Source organism: Phaethon aethereus (genome assembly GCF_964289735.1).
Source record: "Phaethon aethereus genome assembly, contig: HAP1_SCAFFOLD_116, whole genome shotgun sequence".
Classification (NCBI taxonomy): Eukaryota; Metazoa; Chordata; class Aves; order Phaethontiformes; family Phaethontidae; genus Phaethon; species Phaethon aethereus.
Window position 1 is genome coordinate 47,840 of NW_028113910.1, and position 9,082 is coordinate 56,921.

At 48.7% G+C, this 9,082-nt stretch overlaps 1 pseudogene across 1 annotated transcript; it reads left to right on the top strand.

Moving 5' to 3' along the window:
* Window positions 1–6,829: 6,829 nt before the first annotated feature.
* On the top strand, window positions 6,830–8,311 carry LOC309416486 (olfactory receptor 14J1-like; annotated as a pseudogene). The gene is made up of 2 exons: window positions 6,830–7,355; window positions 7,897–8,311. The product of its transcript is annotated as an olfactory receptor 14J1-like (transcript).
* Window positions 8,312–9,082: the final 771 nt, after the last annotated feature.

A 9,082-nucleotide genomic window follows, 5' to 3' on the forward strand; every position in this document is an offset into this window, starting at 1 on the left:
ACAAAGATTTTATTGCTAGGCTTGACAGCAGATCGGGAAATAGCGTGTTAGTCATTTTTCAGAAGCAAACACCACTTTGGGTGGAATGCTGTCCTTCTGAGCCAAGGCCTGTGATAAAGGAGCCTCCATTTTTCTTTGCTGTTAGTTTGAAATTCTGCCACCAGCATGTTTGCTTTTACAGGCAAGGAATACAGTACAGACGTGCTCAAGGCAAACGTTGAGAGAGGCAAAGTTGAGAAGAGTAAAACTGAAAAAAAAAAGAGAGAATACAATAACAGCACGGAAGAGTAAAACAACAGAGTGTAATAAGTGCAGTGATACTGGCAGGCACTCGTTAGCGATATTGACACTTAAGATGCTCTTCCTTCTCCGTATCATCAAAGCAACACAGAAACAAAGCTCTGATCATGAAATCTCTCGTGCTCTTACCACCTGTTTAGAAGTACCATCCTGTCCCAGTAACCGGAAGCACAGGCGGGATCCCTTACCTCCCTACAGACAGCTGCTATCTGTCCTTCATCCATACATTTCTCCACAACAACATGGTTTAAAGAGCCGCCAGCCAGGTATTCCATAACCACCCAGAGTGCATCACCGACTAGGTAGCTGAAAGAAGAAAGCAATGGCACTGAGATGAATGTGCACAGCTAAATTACCTCAGGAAAAAGGCTACAGCTGATTTTTGTTTCCAGGTCGTTCTTACATGAGGACAAGACAACATGAACAGACATTCCCTCTAGGCTATAGACTACTTAGAATCTGTGCGGTCTAAGTGAGAGAGGCCCATAAGTGAACAACGAGACGTCCGAGCTGGCAAGCAAGTGAAAAATGCAGTTCAGTAATGGCCAAGATAAATCCTGGACCAGGACATATCCCATCCTCTGGTTCATCGTCTTAACACGTACATTCCATGATCAGCTCCAGGAACAAGGCAACACAACTTCCACAGTTGTCCATGGTAGGAGGGCGTGTACCAGTGAGGAAGGAAATTGTCCAACAGTTTGGAAAACCTGACATGAAATACATCCCGGAACAGGAAAAAACATTTAAAAAGTGGCAAATTACGTGTTTCTGGAAACGAGAACCTCGCCTTCCTCACATCCACAGCAACGGAAAATACCGGGAACAGCCGAAAGGAAATAGTTTCGATGAGGATTTATCAGCACTTAGGATAAGACACAGAAAAGATGATCAACTTAAAAAAACACAAAACCAATCAAGCCAACAACAAAACAACATGGAGGTAGGCTGATATGGCTGGTCCAGCTCTTTGAAAACAGTCTTAAACAATATATGCCAGAAAAGATTAATGCAGACAAAATGCAATCTCCTCCCACACGCTGGCTATGAGTAGATAAACAGAGGCCAATTTTCTGCCAGCGACCAAAGGTTTTTTTAAATCTTTGGCTCGCAGCATGTAAATGAACATTCACGTGATAACACCAGAACTACTCACCTGTCTAAATAGTTAACAATATTGGAGTTCTTGTTTTCCCTCATGATGAGGATTTCAGTAACAACTTGTTCCAATTTGGGCTCTTGTTGAGATGAATTTGCTTTATGGCCACCTGAAACAACAGGGAAAACCATTACCTTGAGTAGTCTCTTGCACGAGATCAGAATGAACATGCAGCCAGCGTTTTTGGAACGACATAGCAGAGCTGTGCCCAGCTGTCTTGTTCTGAGCCCAAAGAGCTCAGTAACTTACATTACAACGCCCGCTTTCTCTGCTAGCCTGGGTGCTAGTTACAGGACACATGGCCATATACATTTGGTCGTGTAAAATCTGTACAAATGGCCTTTAAACTATCAACCACGCATCTCTAACAGCACTCTCTGGAGTGACATTCTTCTCAAATGGTCTTCGTTTACGACCACTGTTATTGCTCATGCACGTTTTGCAAGCAGGAAGTGATTTTATTACTGTGAAAATACATAAAAACAGCTGCTAATGCTTTAGTAATTCTAGGATTTGTGATCATTATTTCAGCAACTGCTGTTATTCTTGACTTGACTGCATAATGGAGAGAAAAGAGACGTACTTCGCGTATAAAACGCCGTACTAAAAAAACATTAAGGTTACACACACAAAAAAAATACATCCCTAGCACTTCCTAACTTCTTGAATTTTGATTTTGCAACTCGAAAGACACATTCCTTAATGCAGTTTAAACTGGCAATTGTTTTGTGGGTATCAAATAAAAGAATCCGTTCTAGGGCATTTTATGGATACACCCCGGGTTCTAGGCAGGGCTTAGGGCTTTTAGATCCCTTATAGACCTCAACCTAAGAGCCATTATAAAGTGCCTCTGTCTAGTCCTGCTCTTGACATGGCACGAAAGGGACCACCCCTCTGCTCTCATTCCTGGGTTTCTAGCCACATTTTCAGGCAGGGTTTGTACAGATGCAAGAACTCTTGCCTTGGACAAGGGAAGGAACGTGAAGAGGCCACTTGAAATCGTCCACTACAGGGACTGTCAAAGCTAACGCCGCTTTCCTTCAAGATTTCTTTCTCACCCTCTGGCCCCCACTTACCCACGAGCACTTCATGGGCTGTAACGGGCTGTCACTGACACCAGACCTAAACACGACTGTTTGGTTTAGGAGAGATCTTTGCTCTTGAAATACATCTTCTCATCTGCCAGTGTCTGTGTGTCAACCAGCTTCGGTCTGACTAAGCCAATGCCGCGGCCTAAGCGTGATCTCGCTTTAATTAGGTCTGGCATTATACTTTGAAGAGGAAACACATGCTGGATCAAATGCTAAGGAGTGTTACTGCCTGAACCTGCGATGAGGATAAACTGGGACTGAAGGACGGCAGCCTCCATCAGCTACTTGACGCATTCATGTATTTCGTAAGGAAGACAGAGTGAGTGTGGCCGCCTCTGCAAGATACCGCTTCCCTCCTGGCATTCTTTCGAGTAGTCAATAAGGACAAAGTCTGTGTGAAATTAAGCGACGTAATGAAGCGCTCTCTTCCTCACAGCACTAGGGGGATCTGTGAGCACCCCTCGGGTTCTCCCGACGCCTCTCATTACGACAGATCTTTCGATTTTACTATGTGTACTGCTAACCAAACTATGGCCAGGTGCACAGGCAGATTTCATGCTGTCAATGGACAGAGTGCAACTGGAGAGACAGACCAACACTCTCTGTAGCAGCACAACTTCATGCACAATAGGGAACAGAGCGAGGACAATTTCTAAATCAACACAGTGATGCTGGCAATAAAAATGCTATTGTTTTCATCTGGCCCAAAAGCTTGCTGGGATTTCTTTGCAGGTTTCTCTCCATTACGATACCCATTCAGGGATGACGTAACATGGTTCCAGGCTGGGACCAAGAATGCTGTGGAGAGCAGCAGCCTGCTCTGAAGACAGAGTAAGTAGAAAAGTAATTCCCTTGCAGTTGGCCTGAAAAGCTACGGGGGAAGCATCGGCCCAAGCGCAGAGCACACCAAGGCTCTTCCTGATTCCAGGGGGACCAGGACCTCCCTCCAGGAATTCGCAGGCACCTTTTCAAGCATTAAGCACCACCTCAGTGCAACAGTTGCTGGAAAGTGGATGGCCACAGTGAGTGTTCAGTTACGGAGGCACAGAACCACGTTGCCCTTAAAGAGCTTTCCCCGAAAGGCTGAAGACAGCAGAGGATGTATTTTGCCAGCTGACACTCGCCTGTGCTTCAGAGGAACCGCCTTGGCAGCAAAGATCTACTGGCCACCCAAAAGCCCCATCCACCCTTCGCACCAGAGGGGAGAGCACTAAAGACCTGCAAACTCTGCTGGGACTGTTGACACTTACCTCTTGTCCTGTGGCGATGTCGATGGCCATGTAAACAGTTCCAGATGCCCTAGAAACAAAACAGCAGCGAAGAAAGGAGCGCTTTAGTCCCCATGAGTGAAAGCAAGCCCAGACAGGAGATCTCTGCTGCCTGTAGGGTTTATAAAACACCTTTTGTTCATCCACTCCTTCAGCCAGCAGTGCACAGCGCAGCAGCCCACCAGCCCTCTGCCACGCAGGGTATCCAAGAGAAAACTTACGTCCAACATGAAGAAAAGGGGATGTCCAACATGAGGAAAGGATCCAGACACAGCTTCCTCCAGCATGCAGGCAAACTATTCTCCAGCCATCCTGCGAGGTCACAGCTAGAGCAGGTTAAGGCATGTCGTGTTTCACACACAAATGGAGAACTGCTCAAAACAGGGGATCCCTAGACAGCTTCTGTAGGTGTCAAGAGCTGTCAGCAGCCATTTCTGTTAGGTGCAACAGACACGTGAAGGACTCTTCATGGAGTCTGTTTTGCTCCTGTGGCAGACACAGGCTGTGTTGTAGAGCCACCAGAAACAAATGGCGCGCTCATCTGCAGACTAGGCAGTGTGGGGTTTGTTTGCCACCTGCCTCTCGTTTAAAAGAGGTTCTTCCCCTCTAATGATGCGAAGGGCCAGAAAGGCCACGATCAGAGGAAATCCCTTGGGGTTTAAAGGAACTGTGGGCTTGTAAAGCCTAATGGAGCTTCCTTCGGAGCTAAGCACAGGTTTACACGGCCATCATGTCAGAAGCTCACGTCTGCATGGGGAGTGTGGTAAGGGAGAGCCAGGGAGGGAATTCTGAGAAGGGGGAACACCCATCCGGCAAGTGTCCCACTGACTGACAATGCCAAAATCACTTTGCTCCTTTTCACCTGATCCCGCGGCTTGCTTGTATACCTGCAGGCTGAAACATGTCGGAAGCATTGGAATCCAACAGGCACCAGGGACGACTTTTGTCTGAGGACCTTTCCCCATCACTACAAAGTGACCTGCGGCACGACAGTCACGAGCTGGTGACGGCAGCACGCTCACTGCTCTGTAAGAAGGGCGTGCCATCTTCAGGCTGCACTAAAAGCTGGAGGAAATCAGCTGAGAGACCCTTTTAGGCCAGAGAGTAGCCACTTCTCTTCCCACCAGTCGCTGAGGCACCTTTGTACAAGCTCACTCTTAGGACTGTCAACACAAAAGACTGTGAGGCCAATGGTCATATTCTCACAGCGACAGCAATAATCTGCTGCTTCACACGCATGTTTCTCCTGGCTCTCCCTTCTTCAGTCGACACGTATCTTTTGAGAGCCTGGCACAGCTCTAAGTGTCCACTGACATTTTACAAATGACAATGAGAACCAAATCTTCGGGTACAACGCAAGCAGCAATCCCAGAAAGGGGTTTTATACAATGAATGGAGCAGAAACACCTTCCCACAAGTGCCCCACCAAACAAGAAGTGTCTACGATAAAGCCTGCCAGAGAAAGAGCGTGAGTGCGTCTGGCGCTCTGCAGCATCTATCAGTTCTAGGTCCGCAACGTGCTACCCTGACTGCAAACCTCACAAGTAGTCAGGTTTTTGTTACAAAGAGTAAGGTCACCTCACCAGCAAAATACCTGGTCCACCTTTTTGTATCAGTAACTGTGGCTGGACTTACCCTTGGCCAATTTTTTCCAGTCGAGTATATTTCTTCTTAGGATGTCCCATGCTCACAATGCTCCCTGAAAGAAACAAAATTGAAGATGCACAATGCAAACTGGAGAGACCTCCTGCCAGCAGGTCAGAAATGCAGCCCCACTGTCCAGGGTTGTGAGTCGTTTGTAGCCAGTTGGGTAACAACAACAACAACAACAACAAGGGCATACAGGCAGCTCCGTAGCACAGACGGCCTCCACAAAGACCGATTTCCTACAGTCCTTTGGAGAGTTACCTTCACAGGAAACTAAGAACATGGAGAAACATTTGCAGGAGACAGGTATCAGAAAAGAACAAGCACCAGTGCAAGTGTTTGTTGTCTAGAAACACTAACGAGAGCTGGAACAACAGAGCCTCGATTTCCTTAGGAATAAACACTCTGTGTCCTTCAACACAAGTTTTAGTACTTCCAGAGGTGAAATGCACCTTGGGTTCTGGAAGCAATTTTGATGAGCAGGTGCCACTTTCCGAACAGGAACTCTTGCAGAGTGTTTCCAGGAGGGGATCTTCTCAGCCCTTCAGCAGTTTGCCGGAAGAATGCCTTTATGTTTTTAAAGAACAGCATCTCATGATATAACCAGGAATGATGGGGCTTGAAGAACTATCATCACCCTCATCATTTCTTACCAGGCTACTTTCTGAAGAAGACCTTGCTTATGCCGCTGTAAGAACCACACTGCTTGCAGCAATGTGGCTCACACTGACGCGCATTTGCCCCGCACGCTTAACACTGCACGCATGCTGATCTTCACAAACGAGCACAGCCGTGCTAGAGAGCAAGAACAGCAATATTCCTCAGGCTGCAGCGTTTCACAGGCAGGCACCTGTGGTACCTTTTTATGGTTTCCATTCTAGCTGAAACTTACCCTGATGGTCACCTCATCCGTGACATTTACAAGAGGAGGAATGGGAAAGGAAAGAGGCAGTCAGATTTTTTGGTTGGAAAAACCTTATTTTCATTAAGATTTTTCACAGAAAAATGTCCATTCCCACTTGAAAATTTTCTGGCTTTTAATTAAAAAAAAAAAAGAAACCAATTTCCATTTTTTTCATTCATGGATGCAAATGTTGTTGTTCAGTGACAGCTTCCTCCCTCTCACCCAGAATAAGGTGGTTTTCATTTTTTTCATTCATGGATGCAAATGTTGTTGTTCAGTGACAGCTTCCTCTCTCTCACCCAGAATAAGGTACCTACAGCTGGAACCAGGACAGAAAACAATTCTCCTCTGCGTTCTTGGTACTTTTATGGGAAGTTGACTGGCTTTGCTCCAAGTAGTCTGTCCTAACTTGTCACTGTCTTTTCCTCCTTGGACACTCCCCTAACCCCAAAGGAAGGAAATGTGCAACAGCAGCTCCATCACCCAGTTCCTCCTCCTGGCGCTCACAGACAGGCGGGAGCTGCAGCTCTTGCACTTCTGGCTCTTCCTGGGCATCTACCTGGCTGCCCTCCTGGGAAACAGCCTCATCATCACCGCCATAGCCTGTGACCACCGCCTCCACACCCGCATGTACTTCTTCCTCCTGAACCTCTCCCTCCTCAACCTGGGCTCCATCTCCACCACTCTCCCCAAAGCCATGGCCAGTTCCCTCTGGGACACCAGGGACATCTCCTACGCAGGATGTGCTGCACAGGTCTTTTTCTTTATCTTCTTGATCTCAGCTGAGTATTTTCTTCTCACTGTCATGGCCTACGACCACACTGCCATCTGCAACCCCCTGCACTACGGGACCCTCCTGGGCAGCAGAGCTTGTGCCCACATGGCAGCAGCTGCCTGGGGCAGTGGGTTTCTCTATGCTGTGGGGCACATGGCCAGTACATTTTCAATCCCCCTCTCCGAAGGCAATGCCCTGGGCCAGTTCTTCTGTGAAAACCCCTAGATCCTGTCCTGGTTTCAGCCAGGATAGAGCTGGTTTTCTTCACAGAAGCCAGTGTGACACTGTGTTTTGGATTTGGGATGAGAAACTGTTGATAATGTGCTGATGTTTTGGGTTGCTGCTGAGCAGTCAAGGACAGTCCAGCTTCTCGTGTTGGCCTGCTAGCAAGGAGGTTGGGAGTGCACGGGGAGCTGGGAGGGGACACAGCCGGGACAGCTGACCCAGACTGGCCAAAGAGATATTCCCTACCATCCGACGTCATGCCCAGTACATAAACTGGAGTTGGCCGGGGGGCGGAAATCGCTGCTCGGGGATAGGCTGTCGATCGCCGGGTGGTGAGCAATTGCTGTATTGGGCCTCACTTGTTCTTGTACATTCCTTTGTTGGTATTATCATTGTTGTTTCCTTCTTTCTTTCTGTCCTATTAAACCGTGTTTATCTCAACCCACAAGGTTTTTTTCCTAATTCTCTCCCCCACCCTACTGTGGGAGGGGGAGTGAGCGAGCGGCTGCGTGGTGCTTAGTTGCCAGCTGGGGCTAAACCACGACAATCCTCAAGCTCTCCTGCTCAGATTCAGACTACCTCAGGGAAGTTGGGCCTTTTCTTTTTAGTGCTCTTCTATTTTTGGGATGTTTTGTTTTCATTGTGCTGTCATACGTGCAGATCTTCAGGGCGGTGCTGAGGATCCCCTCTGAGCAGGGACGGCACAAAGCCTTTTCCACATGCCTCCCTCACCTGGCCGTGGTCTCCCTGTTTATCAGCACCGGCATGTTTGCCTACCTGAAGCCCCCCTCCATCTCCTCCCCAGCTCTGGACCTGGTGGTGGCAGTTCTGTACTCGGTGGTGCCTCCAGTACTGAACCCCCTCATCTACAGCATGAGGAACCAGGAGCTCAGGGACGCACTGAAGAAGCTGATTCAACCAGCAGTCTCTCAGCAGCAATAAGCTGCCCATGTCTCTCCACAGGAGATTTGATATTCACATAAGGATCCTCCTGTGCTTTGGGCATGTTATCCAGGACAATCCTGTTTGTCCAGGAACATCTGCAGCCACTGCACTTCTCCAAAGGCATGAACTCAGCCTGTCTGGCCCACAGGCCTGTGCCTGGCAGGACTGTACATCTGCTCTGCCATGTTGTATCTCGGTAATAAAAGAGGTTTTCCTCAGTGCCGGTGTCTAGAGGTTGGGCTCTTCTTCCAAAGCTGAGGTCAGGACCAGGCTGAAGAAATTGTCCCCATGAGGCCATGCTGCTGTGCTGGGGTTCTCCATGGGTGAGGGGAGGAGGATGGAGGACAATGTGTTAGGAATGGTCCTGGTTTGAGCCTTCAGCTGTGGGTTCCCTGTGCCCCTGGAGATGGTGGCTGACCCACAGCGATCTGCCTGGGACTCTCTGCCCGTGGCTTTTGGCCACCACAGCCCACTTGCTCTGCAGAGCACGAGTGCCAGCTCGGGGCCCTCTGGGGCATATGGGGAGGGGGCGGGAGCAGCTGGCCAGGCCAGCATGGACGCAGTCCCCTGAAGAAGGCTCTCTGTGGCCAGGGATGTGGCCGGAGAAGAGCAAAGTAGCACGTCTGTGCTTGCAGAGGGAAATCAATGTCAAAGAGGCATGAAACCCTGCAAGCAGCAGCTCGGGGCAGGCTGCTCTGTACCGGGGGCAGCAGGAGCAGCCTGAGGAGCCCAAAGGTCAGGAGCCTTGTGCTGGGGAGAAGGGCTTGT